The 16,137-nt window shown below is 44.6% G+C and overlaps 2 protein-coding genes across 10 annotated transcripts in view; both read right to left on the bottom strand.

Moving 5' to 3' along the window:
* The window catches only part of oser1 (oxidative stress responsive serine-rich 1), a 31,885-nt gene extending 21,067 nt beyond the window's left edge, over window positions 1-10,818 (bottom strand). For 2 of the 9 annotated variants that reach the window (XM_052031580.1, XM_052031581.1), the window contains exon 1: window positions 10,466-10,679. The gene's annotated coding sequence lies outside the window, so the exon portion shown is untranslated. The other 7 variants (XM_052031588.1, XM_052031583.1, XM_052031586.1 and 4 more) reach the window with 7 other exon arrangements.
* Window positions 1-16,137, bottom strand: part of LOC127579052 (uncharacterized) — a 407,687-nt gene that overhangs the window by 140,001 nt on the left and 251,549 nt on the right. The window lies entirely within an intron of this gene.

Here is a 16,137-nt window from a genome sequence, read left to right as displayed (position 1 = left end):
GAGTGGGGAGAAAAAGAGAGGGATGGGGTTGGAGAAATTAGAGAAATAGGAGCTGTTCTTCCTCTCACCTGCGCCTGGCCTCAATGTGGCAGTAGAGGCAGTCATGTCAGTATGGGAATGGGACGTGGAATTGAAGTGGGTGGCCACCAGGAGATCCTGGCTGTTGCGGTGGACTGCATACCACACTGCAAAGTTTCAGAGCTTTCCACACAAATATTTTTGAATTGTGTATATTTGCTAGACTTGTACAGTCATCAGACTAGGCTGGACTACCTCCTACAAATTATGGTAGGATTAGCGGAGGAGGAATATATGCCAGGAAGCTTCCCCACCCTTCATAAGTGGGATTCTAATATCCATCTATCCAGGTAAGTGATGTCAAAAACAACAACATACAGCCCCCTTTCACCTAAATATCTTAAGGTACTTCACAAAAACAATACATCAATGATCAAATGCAGTAATTCAAAGAAAAGTGCAAATGATACCAAAATTAGCAGAGAGACTTAGTGGACAAGACGACAGTAACAGGTGGGCAAAATTCAATCCAGAAGTACGAGGTAATACATGAAGACCAAACAAGCTTGGCACAATAAACGTTAGGATACTGAAGTATCAAGAGATCGTGATTAAGACCCACACAGATACTGCCTTGAATGAACTGAGGCACAAAATACAAGAGCAGGTAGGTCACGATGGAACTGTATGCAACACCAGTTGGCCTACAGCATTAGTACAGTGTACAGTTCTAGTCACTTTTATAAATGAAGGATTTGATGGCACTAGAAAGGAGGCACAAGAAATTTACAAGAATGTTGTAAGAGAAAGAATTTCAGGAATAGAAGAGGTTGGCTAAGCAGCATTGCCTTTATTAGGTCGAAAGCAGGCTGAGGGGGAATGTAATGAGGATGCATAAAATTACGAGTCTAGACAACGTCACCATCCTAAATAGTCACTCTCCTTCAACATCCACTATCTACAAAACGCACTGTGACAGCCTGCCATGGTTTCTTCAGCAATACCTCCCAAGCCTGTAATGATTACCAGCTACAAAAGGCAGCAGGCACATGAGAACACCAACTTTTGCAAGTTTCCCCTTGTGTCTCACACACACAATCAGGACATGGAAGTATGCAACCATTCCTCTATTGTGGCTGTCGAAACCCTGGAAAACTGAGGTGGCAGCAGCAGCAATGCAAGGCAGATCTACTATCTTTTCAGTATTATGCAACAAGCAACTAGAGATGGGTTATGCCAGAACTGCTGTCACGACCTGGATAGATTCAAAACAAAGGTTTCATATTGAATCTTACATAACCAATCACCTGCTAACCAGTACCAAAAGAGAACTGATATTTAAGTTTGAAGCCCTTTTTTTAAATAACACATCACATTCTTCCTCTTCACTCCTTTATTTTTCAGCCAAATCCTATCTGGCATGCTTCACTTTATTACAATGTGATCATTTGGATGAAGCCAAAACCAAGCCTCTACAGTTGGCTCTAATGGATGTTAAGAGGTCACAAATTTAAAGAGCAGAGAATCCTTTCAGTATTATGGACAACCACACCATGCATTCATGTCCCTGCTTCTAGCTCAGTTCAACTTATGGCATTGAGAACTTCAAGTCCACAACGATCACACATCCCTCCACCATCTCTCTGGAGTCCTCTTCCAATGCCTTGACCTGAAACATCAACTATTCCTTTGCCGTCACAGATGCTGCTCAACCCACTGAGATACTCTAGCAGTTTAAAACACTATGATGCTGGAGGAACTAAGTAGGTCCGGCAGCATCTGTGGAAAAAAGCAGGTGGTAAACGTTTCGGGTCAGGACCCTTCTTCAAGACTGAAGATAGAAAAAGGGGAAGTCCAATATATAGGAGGGAAAAGCAAAGCAGTGATAGGTGGACAAAAGAGGGGAGGTGGGGTGGGCACAAGGTGGTGATAGGTAGATGCAGGTAAGAGACAGTGAAAGGCACTTGCAGGGGAGGAGGAGAGGAGAGCAGATCCACCGAGGGATAGGTCAAAAGGAGGAGGGGGTGGAGGGAGGTAGAAAAAGAGAGAGAGGCAAGGAAAGGGAAAAGAGACACGGTGGGCATGAACATTGAATTCTCCCACTTTAAGTAACCCCCCCCCCCCCCCCACCCCCCTTCTTCCCTTTCCTACCCCTCTTATGGGTTCTATATAGCCTTCAAAGGCCATATTGTGGCTTCAGAATAGAAGAACAAAAGCAATGATATAAACTAAAGCAACTCTGTTTTACACTGCTCGTGCAGGATATTTATAATGGAGCCAGCTCATTTCATTAAAAGATATTAAATAGTCAACTCAATAAATTTGGGGTGTGCCAACAAGGCATTCAATACTGCAACTCCAGAAGTCAGGCAAGCCTTTCAAACTTGTTCTTAAAAAGCACATCTCAAATTCTGCTTCCAACATTAACAAACTTGATACAATATTTAAAACATCTTAAATCTTAGTTACCAAAGCACGAGGATGCAGCTTGCACTCAGACAGGACTGATGATGAACAGGTGCCTCATGAGTGGTTTTATTAACTTCTGACCATTTGCTCCCTCAAGATTTCCTGCACAGTGGCCTCAAAAAAGAAACAACCAAAGCCCCAGTGCTGGAAATACACATGGTAAACATCAACACTAACAAAATGACCAAGGCAAGCCATTCAGTGCTGGCCTGAGAGAAGAGTGGCATTTCACTCTCAGTGCATCACCAGTAGCTGTTCAACTCCCAGGGTCAGATGTCTGGCCCGCAGCTCCAGATAGAGAGCGAAAGGATGACATGGTGGTAAAAGGAGACCGTAGATCTCCTGCTCAGTGTATCACATTTACTAAAGCACAAGTCTGTTTGTTTTATCAAAGCCTCTTGATGTACAATTCTACATTTGTGTATGCAAGGGAACCAGTGCATGCTTCACATCGCTGGCAAAACCAACATGTACCATCTATACCTTTGTCCATGACAGTGTTGAGCCCGAAGTTTGATGAAATACTCTCACTTGCCAGAATGAGTACAGCTCCAACAATATTCCTGTTGTGCATCTTGCAGGTGGTGAAATGGCTTCAGTGTCAGATGGAATCACTTCACCGCATAATACTGAAGAGCAGCTTTAAGAGCCACACAGTAATTCACATGGCAAGTTCAATTTAGTTACTAGTCAGGAACTCAGGTGATAGCAATGCCATGCAATATCAAAGATAGGTTATACTTCCTTGCTGGAGATGGTCCAAGCCTTCCATTTGTGTGGCACAAATATTATTTGCCACTTACCAATCCACACCTGAATACTATCCAAGTCTTCTACATCCAAGCATGAACTACAAATGAAATTGAACATGACAATCTGAAGACCTGCTTCTGATTTTTATTGTGGATGGTAGGTCATTGATGAAGTTAATAAAGATGGTTGGGTCTAGGACACAGCCCCAAGGACACAGTGAGATCCAGAGCCTCAGATGACTGATCTCCAACCAGCACTTTCTTTCAGGCAAGCTACGAGTCCAACTATTGGAGCATTTTGTATTTGAAACTCATTGACAAGTTTTTCCCAGAGTCCTCTGATATCAACTTGGTCAAATGCTACCTTGGAGGTTGCCCTCACCTCAGCAATTCAGCTCCTGGATCCAGGTTTGGACCAAGGCTGTGATGAGTTTTAGCACCAGGTGGTGATGGTAAAATTACAACTGGGCATCTACAAGAACAAGCAGGAGCAGGAGTAGGCCACCAGATCCCTCAGGCCTGCCCCACCATTCATTATAATCATGACCAACCTATGCTGACCTCAACCCCTCTTCTGTGCCAGTTCCCCATAATCCTCAATCTTCAAATATTTAACTCCAGAAATAAAATGATTTAAGCAGGTTATTGGAGAACAGATACTGCTTCTTAGCATTCCTAATGACACCTTCCATCACTTTGTTAATGATCAAGACTAATAACTGTACAGTCTAGTTAAACCGGATGTGTCTTGCTTTTGTAAATATAAAGCAACTTTCCACATTATCAGGTGGACATCACTGTTGAGTGTACTGGGACAGCTTGCTTGGAGCCATGGCTAATTCTGGAGGAGAAGTCTTCATTACTACATCCAGGTTATCGTTCAATCTCATTACCATTACTATTTACAATGCTCTGTCAGCCATTTCTTGATGTGGATCAAATTTGCTGAAGGTTGTGAGAAGATCTGTGATGGGACCTCACAAGAAAGTCAAAATGAATATCCACTCTGTACATCCAGCTGAGCATGACGCAATTGCTTCAGTCTCATCTCTAGCGCTCGCATATTGAACTCCACGGTCTTTGAGATGGGGATACTCTTGGAGCCTCCTACAAGATGTTTAATTGTTCCCGACAGGGCTGTGACAGGATTGCAGATCTTTGATCTCATCAGTTGGCTTTTCCCCAACTAATGCAATAGTTGCTACACCAGCTTGGCACTTCATTTTTAGGCACGTCTCACGCTGCTCCCAGCGTGCCCTTCTACACTCCTCACTGAAGCAGAATTGATCTGAGCTTGAATGTAGTGATAATATGATGGATATGCTGGGCCACAAGTTTACACATTGTAATGGAACAAATTTCTGCTGCTACTAATGATTTCCAGTGCCTCAAAGATGCCCAGCTTCCAGAGGTGATGCAAAAGTGACTATCCTTGATATCAAGGTAGGATATGGAGTGTTTAAGAGCACTAGTAAAATTTCTCAATGGGAAGCAGGAGCAAAAAACTCTTCACTGACTGGCATCACACCAAGAATTGTCGCCATTATATTTGTACAAGGAGGTCAATCCAAGAACCCCAGGTCACATTCTGCAAGGTACTGTCCCAGGCCATACAGTTTTCAGTTCTTTTACCAATGATCCTGCTTTATCACAAAACCAGAAGTGGGATTCCTGCTGATAAGTACACAACATTCCTTTCCATTGTCACCATTTCAAATAGTGCATTTTCTCTGCAACCTAAAACATGTTTGATTTCTAACTTTTCCTGGTTCTGATGAAAAGTCATAACTTATTTTGTTAACCGTTTTTTCTCCCTCTGCAGTTCTGCTGAGTATATCCAGCATTTTAGTTTTTATTTTAGCTAGTGAAGCAGTCTGAGAGAGACCTGGACAACACCAAGAATCAGTCTGAGTAACAATGGCACAACACAGATAAACAGCATTGACAGTTTCCAACAAGAGAGATCGTAACCTCCACTCAACATTTATTAGAACATAACTAAAAGCAGGAGTTAGCCATTCAACTCTTGGAACCTGCTTCATCATTCAATATCGTGGTTCTACTTTCCCACATGATCCACAGCATTTTCTGTTTCATTTCAGATTTCCACTATTTCATCATGATCAGTGACTGGAGACGTTAAACTCCCGATTCTTGTGGCTACTAACACACAAAAGAGTCTCACAAACAATTTAACAAGGATGAATCTTTGAACATAGAATGGAATCTTTTCCTTTGAAAGCACTCAGCAGTTTAAAAACTCACCAGTAGTCTTCCTCCAACAGCCTCACTGATTACTCTGCCACTTGGTCCCATCTCTGCTTCTTTTAACTATTCATCTCACAAATAACTCTCAATATACAGAGAGAGAAGAACACGGCAATTATACTACGAATATGTCAGACGTGGAACCTGCCGGAAGTTTAGATGAATTATGAACTTGGCAGACTGGCGGGATACAAAACATTAAACTAAGTTCTAAAAATCAATTACAGAACATTAGTACTAATAATGAATACAAAATACAAGAGAAGCTCATTTACAATTGATACATTTGCCACACTACTACTACTTGATGCAGCCAATTTAATTGCAAAATTATAATGCAAGGAAGTCAATTCACTCCACGGCTACTGGTACTTAACTATTTAAAATAGCCCGCATAGACAACTACAGGAAGATATCTGAGACCAAAGAATTAATGAGAACTCAACATAGCACTAGTTCATTAATGACTACGCATCTCAAAATTGCTGGATTGTACAGCAATGGAAAAAACATACCATGTCTTCTTAACCATCTACATGCTTACATTCATTAACTGATGTAAAAGGAGTGTCCCACTTCCCTAAACAGATGATTTTTTTTTTTAAGTGATGCACAAGGATAAACACCAGGAGAATTCCCCCGTTTGTCTTCATATAGTCCCATGCAATCTCCTGTACTCACCCAAGAGAAAATATGGGCTGTGGTTTAAATTACTCAAAGTACCACAGACATGGCAGCACCTGTTCAGAAATGCACTTAGAGAATCATACTAGATGGTCTGCACTAACCTCTAGATTGAAGCTGAAATCCAAAGCTTTCTGGTTAAGGAAGGATGGTGCCAGGTGAGTGGGACTAGTAGAAGCTACCAGTTCAAATTTATTCCAGAAATTAATCACTAGTCCAGGATGGGAACTCTCAATAATCAGAGTTATGGAACTCTCAGTAATCAAGCCAACAAAAAAATGATTAACCAAATTGAACTATACTACCCATAAGAAACCTTAAAAAAAAAGTGTAGTTATACCCTTTATAATATCTGGAAGGTTAAGGTACAGAATACTATCCCAATTCTGAGCTCATTAACCAATAGGGCATTTCAACTGCCCACAGCACCCCTCGGGAAAAGGAGATTACAAAAAAAATGCTAATGTCTCTACTATTGGTCACTATCTAGAGATTTGTGGAACTGGATGGCCATTTAGAAACCTCACGATATACCTTGTTGTGACCTTGCACCTTATTGCACTCTGTAGCTGTGACACTTTACTCTGTACTGTTACTGTTTTTAACCTGTACTACATCAATGCACTCTGTACTAACTCAATGTAACTGCACTGTGTAATGAATTGACCTGTACGATCAATATGATCGTACCTCGGAACAAGTGACAATGATAAACCAATACCAGAAACAATAGCTTTCTCCCTTCTCACCTATCCAAATACCTTGATGTACACGGACTCCCCACCACAACTGAATAGCAGCATAAAAAAAACTGCTGGAGGAATCCAACATGTCAGGGAGCATCTGTAGAGGGAAAGGGATGGCCAACCTTAGATGCTGCCTGATCCACTGAGTTACTCCAACAGTTTGGTTTTTTTTGCTCCAGATTCCAGCATCTGCAGTCTTTGTCTCCACAATTGAATAGTTTGTCAAAGTTCTACTCTGGATTACATGGGAGAGGGAAAAAACTATACAAAGAAAGAGATATAGGAGCAGAATTAGGCCATTGGGCCTACTGTCTACTCCAACATTCAATCATAGCTGATTTTTCTTCCTCAATCACATTCTCGCCATAACCCTTAGCCTCCTTACCATTCAGGAACTTATCAATCTCTGCCTAATGACTTGGTATCCACAGCCCTCCATGGTAACAAATTCCACATATTCACCAGACTCTAGCAAAAGAAATTCCTCCTGATATCAGTTCTAAAGGGACATCCCTTTATTCTGAGGCTGTGCCCTTGGATCCTAGGCTCTCCCGCTGATGGGAGCATCCTCTCCATGTCTACTCTATCCAGGCCTTTCAGTATTCAGTAGGTTTCCATGAGATCCCTCCCCATTCCCCCATCCTTCTGAACACCCTTCTCAAGTACAAGCCCAGAGTCATCAAACGCTCCGTATACATTAAGCCTCTCATTCCTGGGATCATTTGTGTGAACCTCCTCTGGACCCTCTCCAAGGCCAGCACATCCTTCCTTAGATACAGGGCCCAAAATTGCTCACAATATTCCAAATGCGGTCTGACCAGACCTTATAAAGCCTCAGCAGTATACCCTTGCTTTTATATTCTAGTTCTCTTGAAATGAATGCTAATGTTGCATTTGGAGAGAAGAGAAAACAGGAGAGCAGTGAGAAAAGGTCACACAGAACTCCCATTGGAGAGAAGGTCTTAATGCAGGGTTTTGACCTAAATCGTCAATAATTCCTTCCGTCCACCCACCACTCCCCCGCTACTCAACCCACTGAGTTCCTTCAGCAGATTGTTTGTTGCTAAACATTGCATTTGACTTCCTTACTACCAATTACCTTTCTGCCAAAACTAACTAGAAGCACAAAAAAGAATTGCAAGAAATACTCTGCAGGTCAGGCAGCATTGGTGGAAACAGGTTTCAGATCCAAGACCTTCTATCAGAGCTGGGAAAACAAGTTTGATGCCAATGGTTGATGCCCTCAAAATAATGGATTAGCATAAATAGGGGCATGAATAACCAACAAACAATCTGGTGGAGGAACTCTGGATTCATCCTGATGCAGGACTTGGACCCGAAATGTTGAGAGTTCCTCTCCCTCCCCCTACAGATGTCCATGTCTCCAAAGTTTTCACCTCCACTAGCCCACCAAGAAATCCAATCCAAACGTGTGAAGAACCTCTCAGAGGTTGAATTTGCCTCTCTGGTGGAAGTAAAAGATCCCACGGTACTACCCAAAGAGGGGCAGTGCAGCTCTTCTTGGGTCTGTTCAACATCATTAAGAGACCATAAAACATAGAAGAATTAGGCCACTCAGCCCATCGAGTCTGCTCCGCCATTCGATCATGGCTGATTTATTTTTTCCTTTCAACCCCATTCTCCTGCCTTCTCCCCGTAACCTTTGACACCCAAACTAATCAAGAACCTATCAACCTCCGCTTTAAATACACGCAATGAATTGGTCTCCACAGCTGTCTGTAGCAATGAATTCCACAGATTCATCACCCTTCGGCTAAATAAAACAATTCCTCTTCACCTCAGTTCTAAAGTGACGTCTTTCTATTCTGAGGCTGTGCCCTCTGGTCCTAGACTCTCCCACTACTGGAAACATCCTCTCTATCCAGACCTTTAAATACTTGTTTGTACAGATTTGCCTTGCATCAACTGAATACCAAGTTTCCCCTACACTTAAAAAAAACATTTCATTGATTGGAAAACTGTGACATCTTGATGTTGTGAAAAGCCAAATACAAATCCAACCAACTTTTACCAGTTTACAACCCATGTCACCTTGCTGAACTCCATCCAGTGCAGACCCAGAGCCATCCAAAGCCTTTCATTCCTGGGATCATCTTGAGAACCTCCCCTGGACCAGCACAAACTTCCTTGGACAAGGGTCCCAGAATCGCTCACAATATTCTGAATGCAGTCCTACTCTCCCAATACAACGTCAAAACAATTCCCTCCCTCCCCACACACATCCCTCCCCAACCTCCACCCACCATCATCCCCCACCAACACCACCCTCCACACCCCATGCGCGCACACACAACCCCCCCACCCCATCATCCCCCCCACCGACCTCTATGCACACTGCCCTCCCCACCCACCACCCTTCCTTAGACAAGGGGCCCAGAATTGCTCTCAAATATTCCGAATGGAGTCCTACTCTCCCAATACAATGTCAGAACAATTCCCTCCCTCCCCACACACATCACTCCCCAACCCCACACCCACCCACCCCCACCAACCCACACACCCACCACCCTCCACACCCCTCACACACGCACACAACCCCTACCCCATCATCCCCCCACAACACCGCCCTCCCCACCCCACACCACCCCCACCATTCCTTAGACAAGGGGCCCAGAATTGCTCACAAATATTCCGAATGGAGTCCTACTCTCCCAATACAACATTAAAACAATTCCCTCCCCAACCCTACACACACACCACCCCCCACCCCATCATCCCCCCACAACACCCTCCACACACCACCCCAACCCTTGCTTAGACAAGGGACCCAGAATTGCTCACAAATATTCCGAATGAAGCCCTCCTCTCCCAATACAACGTCAAAACAATTCCCTCCCCAACCCTACACACACCACCCCCCCACCCCATCATCCCCCCACAACACCCTCCACACACACCGCCCTCCCCACCCCATCATCCCCCCACAACACCCTCCACACACACCACCCCCCACCCCATCATCCCCCCACAACACCCTCCACACACACCGCCCTCCCCACCCCATCATCCCCCCACAACACCCTCCACACACACCATCCCCCCACCCCATCATCCCCCCACACACACCGCCCTCCCCACCCCATCATCCCCCCACAACACCCTCCACACACACCGCCCTCCCCACCCCACACCACCCCAACCCTTGCTTAGACAAGGGGCCCAGAATTGCTCACAAATATTCCGAATGAAGCCCTACTCTCCCAATACAACGTCAAAACAATTCCCTCCCCACCACCCCCCCCCCAAACACACCCCCCCGCCCCACTGAATTCTTCCAGCAGCTGCGGTCCCCCAGGTGCCCTCCATGAATGAACAAGCCCGGGCACAGCCGAGTGACACAGCAACGTGGGCCTCCTGCTGCGGCTCCGCACCGGGCCGCCCTTCCCCGCACCCCGGGGTGAGTCAGGAGTTTTGAGCGGGGAAAGGGACGAGTTCCCGGCAGACGTGGTTACAGCCCCCACCGGGAGGGAAACAAGGCCAGGGCTCGGGGCTGGGGTCCAGCCTTACCTGCCGTGTCCCCGGCCGGGCGGCCAGGCCCCGGGAGTTAGGCCGCGACCGCCGGCTGGGCGAGGAGCGGGCACCGGCGGGGCCGAGGCCTCCCGCCGCCGCCCCCCGGTCTGAGGGAGGGAGGGAGGGGGGTGCCCGCCGAGGCCTGGAACCGTGCCGACCGACCGACCGCCGCCTACCGCTCCGTGACCGAGCCCGACGCCGCTTGTTTACATTCAACCCACCACCACCGCCGCCGCCGCCGCCGCACAGAAACGCGTGACGTAGACAGACAGAGCTCGCTGACGTCAGCTAAATTGGCGCGTCGCCTTCGGTCTTCGGGGAGAAAACCCCGGCGGGGTCGCCGTTCCCGCCTCCTCGCCGGCCACGTGACCACCAGCCCCGACGTTGAATATTAATGAAGGGGCGGAGCGATCCCCCCCTCCAACTTGGTCTTGAATATTAAAATGAGAGGGCGGTCTCCACGCCCTCATTTGGGCTGCGGGTGGAATATTAATGAGGGAATGGGGCGGGGCCACACAGGAGTATTGAATATTAATGAAGGGGCGGGGCAAGCCCTCCAGGTGAGTGACAGGTGGATGGGAGAGGGTTCTGCAGGATAAATGGGAAGCTGTTCGACCTCTGCAATTTGCACTCTGGAACGAAAGTTTAATTCGAGCCAGGTCAAAGTCGAGTTTATTGTCAGATGCATAATTATATGTGTGCAGAGGTGCAGTGAAAAACTTACCTGCAGCAGCATCCCAGGTACAGGGCATCAGATAAGCAGCATTCACAAGAAAAAAAACAAATAATACACAATCTTTTACAAGAAACACAATGAGAAAACTTTCAGCATTAGACTGGTGAATTCACATCTGGAATCACATACAGAAAGCTAAACAAAGTAAGGCAAAGAAATGGTTTCAGAGAGAGAGGAGATGCAAAAGCAATTAATTTTCAATGTTTTAATGGAAATATTTCTTGGTGACTGCCTGACAAAGGAGTATATTACACCTAGCCAGTAGATGGGGCTACAGAACCACAGGGAACCTCTGTGCTAGTGTTAATGGCAAACTCCATGTACATCACCATCGCACGTCACCATGACCTTGCAAACAGCCAGCACATCCAGCTCATCTCCTCTGGTTGTCCTGCATCACAGCATCCAACTCTTAAACAGTCCTAGGCCTTTCAGCACTACAGCACAGTAAGGGCCCTTCGGCCCACGATGTTGTGCCGACATTTTATCCTGCTCTAAGATCTATCAAACCCTTCCCTCCCACATATCCCCCTATTTTTCCATCATTCGTGTGTCTATCTAAGAGTCTCTTAAATGTCCCTAATGTATCTGCCTCCACAATCTCTGCAGTGTGTACCACGCACCCACCACTCTCTGTGTAAAAAAACTTACCCCTGACATCCCCCTTAAACCTTCCTTCAATCACCTTAAAATTATCTCCCCTCATGTTAGCCATTGTCACACTGAGAAGAAGTCTCTGACTGTCCACTCGATCTATGCCTCTTATCATCTTGTACATCTCTTATCATCTTTGCTTGTATTAACTCAGCCAAAGACAGTTTTAGCTGCTGACCACTACATATGTAGTGTTTCCTGATATCAGACCCAAATGTGCTTGCTTTATTTACTGTTGTCTTTATGCCTTTGTCCTGAGGTAGCTTTAGATGCTAGATTATCATAAAAACCTAAATAATTCACTAACATTCTTTCAATGGAAATAGTCTGCCGTCCTTAATTGATCTGATCAAAAGGTGACTGAAAGCCTACATACATGGCAGTAGTTGGCACTAGCTACCCACTAAATGAGTGGTGCTCACTTGCACCAGCAGTTCAAGAAGGAGGGCTCCCATCTTCTCAGGGCAACGGTAAAAAGACACTAAATGCTGACACTAGAGAGTCATAAAAGGGAAAATAGGGAGTCCTGTCTCCTCAGTCTGAATCTTCTGAGCTCTGCTTCCATATTTGATCACATTAGATTTTCTTGAGAATAACGGTCTATGAGTAATTGGAAATTTGAGACAGCAAATTTAGTATGGGTTGTGGTGGGGTGGGGGGTGTGGCATGGAATGGAGGGGGAAATTAGACCTCTGATTCCCAAAACTGTCCATCTCTCGGTGTTTCCTGAGAATCAACTTACAAAAAATTGTTGTGGTTAATATGGAGACACAAGAGACTGCAGATACTGGAACCTGGAGCAACCCACAAGATGCTGGAGGAACTCAGTGGGTCAGGCAGCATCTGTGGAGGGAAATGGACAGTCAGTGTTTTGGGTTGAGACTCATCATCTGGGGAGTTGGAGAATTTTGGGAACCAGAGGTCCAATTTCCACCCCCTCTGCCCCCAACCCACAAAATACTCACAATATGACGTCTCTGATTACTCAGACTGTTATTCTCTCAAGAAAATCTGATTTGCTCAAATATGGAATCAGAGCTCAGGAAATTCAGACTGAGGAGGCAGGAATGTTTGTTGGAATTGGTTTATTATTGTCACATGTACCGAGGTAGAGTGAAAAACTTGTCTTGCGTACCATTCATACAGATCAATTCATTACAGAGTGCATTGAGGTAGTACAGGGTAAAAACAATACAGAATGCAGTAAAGTGTGACAGCTACAGAGAAAGTGCAGTGCAGGTAATTCTTAGAGGCATAGAATTTAGATTTCAAAGAGTATAATGATTATAATGGAAGTAATGAGTAGATCTGCAGAGAGCAGCTTGCAATGAGTCGCCACGCTCCGGTGCCATCTTACATATGTAGATAGGAATGCCCTATTTTCCCCGTTATGACTCTATATTGATCAACATTCAAAAGATTTTCCAGTTCTTGGAGGGATTGGGCCCTACTGTATATAAATTGAAATTGGAATTGGTTTATTATTGTCACTTGTACCGAGGTACAGTGAAAAACTTGTCTTGCATACCGTTCGTACAGATCAATTCATTACGCAGTACATTGAGGTAGTACAGGGTAAAACAATAACATAATGCAGAATAAAGTGTTACAGTTACAGAGAAAGTGCAGTGCAGTTAAAAAATAAGGTGCAAGGCCATGAGGAGGTAGATTGTGAGGTCAAGAGTCCATCTTATCATACTGGAGAATGGTTCAATAGACTTCTAACAGTGGGATAGAAGCTGTCCTTGAGCCTAGTGGTATGCACTTTCAGGCTTTTGTATCATCTGCCTGATGGGAGGAGGGAGAAGAGAGAGTACCCGGGGTGGGTGGGGTCTTTGATTATGTTGGCTGCTTTACTGAGGCAGTGAGAAGTATAGACATGGAGGGGAGGCTGGTTTCTGTGACGTCCTGAGCTGTGTCCATGACTCTCTGCAGTTTCTTGCGATCACGGGCAGAGCAGTTGCTGTACTAAGCTGTGATGCATCCAGATAGGATGCTTTCTATGGTACATCGATAAAAACCGCAGAGGGCAAGCACTTATCACTCATTTCAAACCTATGTCACTGAGTATTTGGGGCGTATTTGTTCATTTTTGTCACATGTACTGAGATACAGTGAAAAGCTTTTGGTCACGTGCCATCCAGACAGATCAAGCCATACATGAGTACATCAAGGTAGTAAAAAAAGAAAAACAGAATGCAGAATATAGTGTTGTAGCTACAGAGAAAGTGCAGTGCAGGTAAACAAATAAAGTGCAAGGGCCACGACAAGGTAAACTGGGAGATCAAGAGTTCGTCTTTAGTGTATGAGAGGTCCATTAAAGAGTATGATAACAGCGTGATAGAAGCTACCCTTGAGGTGGTATGTGCCTTCTGTCATTTATTAGTATTGGTATTGGTTTATTATTGTCACGTACCGAGGTACAGTGAAAAACTTGTCTTGCATACTGATCGTACAGGTCAATTCATTACACAGTACAGTTACATTGAGTTAGTGCAGAGTGCATTGAGGTAGTACAGGTAAAAACAATAACAGTACAGAGTAAAGTGTCACAGTTACAGAGGAAGTGCAGTGCAGGTAGACAATAAGGTGCAAGGTCACAACAAGGTAGATTGTGAGGTTAGAGTCCATCTCATCGTATGAGGGAGCCGTTCAATAGTCTTATCACAGTGGGATAGAAGCTGTCCTTGAGCCTGGTGGTACGTGCCCTCAGGCTCCTGTATCTTCTGCCTGATCGGAGAGGAGAGAAGAGAGAATGATCCGGGTGGGTGGGGTCTTTGATTATGCTGGCTGCATCACCAAGGCAGCGAGAGGTATTTAAAAGGCTTATAGATGATTGTTAGCTGCCCAGTTAGTGCAAAAGCAGTGAACACAGCCTTCAAACACATGAATCAATTAGAGGTGAATTTTGGAAACTGTCTCAGGGAGATTGCCATCGCGGTGAAGCTGTGACCCTGATCAGAACAGTAGGAATGGTAAGACCAGTAGAGGGCAGTCTCACCCAGCATTCCTGAAAGGATATCTCTAGGTTCATAGAAGCTTCTATCTAATACACAGAATGTTCCTATCAATCTTCTTACTATTTTTATCCATGCAGCTTTGAAGACTGTTGTTTCCACCACCGACTCTTGTTATTAGACAACGACACCTTGCTGCTACCTGAAGCTTTATATACACTGTCTCTTTCTAAAGAATGGCCTTGACACCAAAGCATCTTTTGACCAGGTACCAAGGAGTTCCAGCAACATTGAAATCAATTGGGATGAAGGGGAAAACTGGTTGGAATCAAATGAGCACAAAGGAAGATTGTTTTAGCTGTGGAGAGCAATCATCTCAGTCCTGGGACATCACTGCAAGGGTTTCTCAGGACAGTATCTTATACCAATCATACTTAATCTTTTTGATTCATTCCCACACGTAATAAGACCTGGACAACATTCAGGATTGGATGGATAAGTTACATGGAGCATTCATGCAGCATAAATGTCATAAATCTCCACTAAAAGCACATAAAACATCTTAAGACAGACAATGGAACCACCAGCACAGAATCCCCCCCCTGTCTCTATCTTAGGAGTTACTATCGACCACAAGGTTAACTGGATGGGCCACATAAATGCTTTGACTTCAATAGCAGGTTAAACGCTCAGTGACTCTCTCCCCAGTTCCTCAAATGCATCTCATTATCACCAACCTTCAGGGCACATGTCATTGGTGTGGTAAAGGAGTAGTTCACTGCTGAGTAGCTCAACAATTTCTTCTCATAGGTAATTAAAGACTGTCTCATAAATTAATCAATTACATAAAAAGAACAAGACTTCCAATTTTGCTAATTATGAAAGGGTATATAGTTACAAAAGGAACAAGCAACTATCTACTGTTGTGCTCAAATGGGAGCTTAAATAGTGAGTGTCAATGGACCATACAATCCATGCAGCAAAACAAGCCCAGTTTTAACATCCCCTGATATTTATGTATACCTGTGCTTTTTGCAGTTAGGGCTATAATGAGGACATGCTAAGATGTTGAACTAATTATTCCGTAGCCTGGACTAATAATCCAGGCTATATGAGTTCAAATATGAGTTCAAATTCACTAGATCTTTGATTGAAGTTTATAAGATTATGAGAGGGATATAGTTGAGGCAGGTACAATCTCAACTTTTAAAAGACAATTGGACAGGTACGTGGATTGGAAAGATTTAGAAGGTTATGGGCCAAATGGGACTAGTTTGGATGGGGCATCTTGGTGGGCATGGACCTGTTGGGCTGAAGGGCCT

This window comes from Pristis pectinata, chromosome 16 (genome assembly GCF_009764475.1).
Source record: "Pristis pectinata isolate sPriPec2 chromosome 16, sPriPec2.1.pri, whole genome shotgun sequence".
Classification (NCBI taxonomy): domain Eukaryota; kingdom Metazoa; phylum Chordata; class Chondrichthyes; order Rhinopristiformes; family Pristidae; genus Pristis; species Pristis pectinata.
The sequence above is the reverse complement of the archived record's forward strand: the minus strand, read 5'-3'. Positions and strand labels throughout refer to the sequence as shown.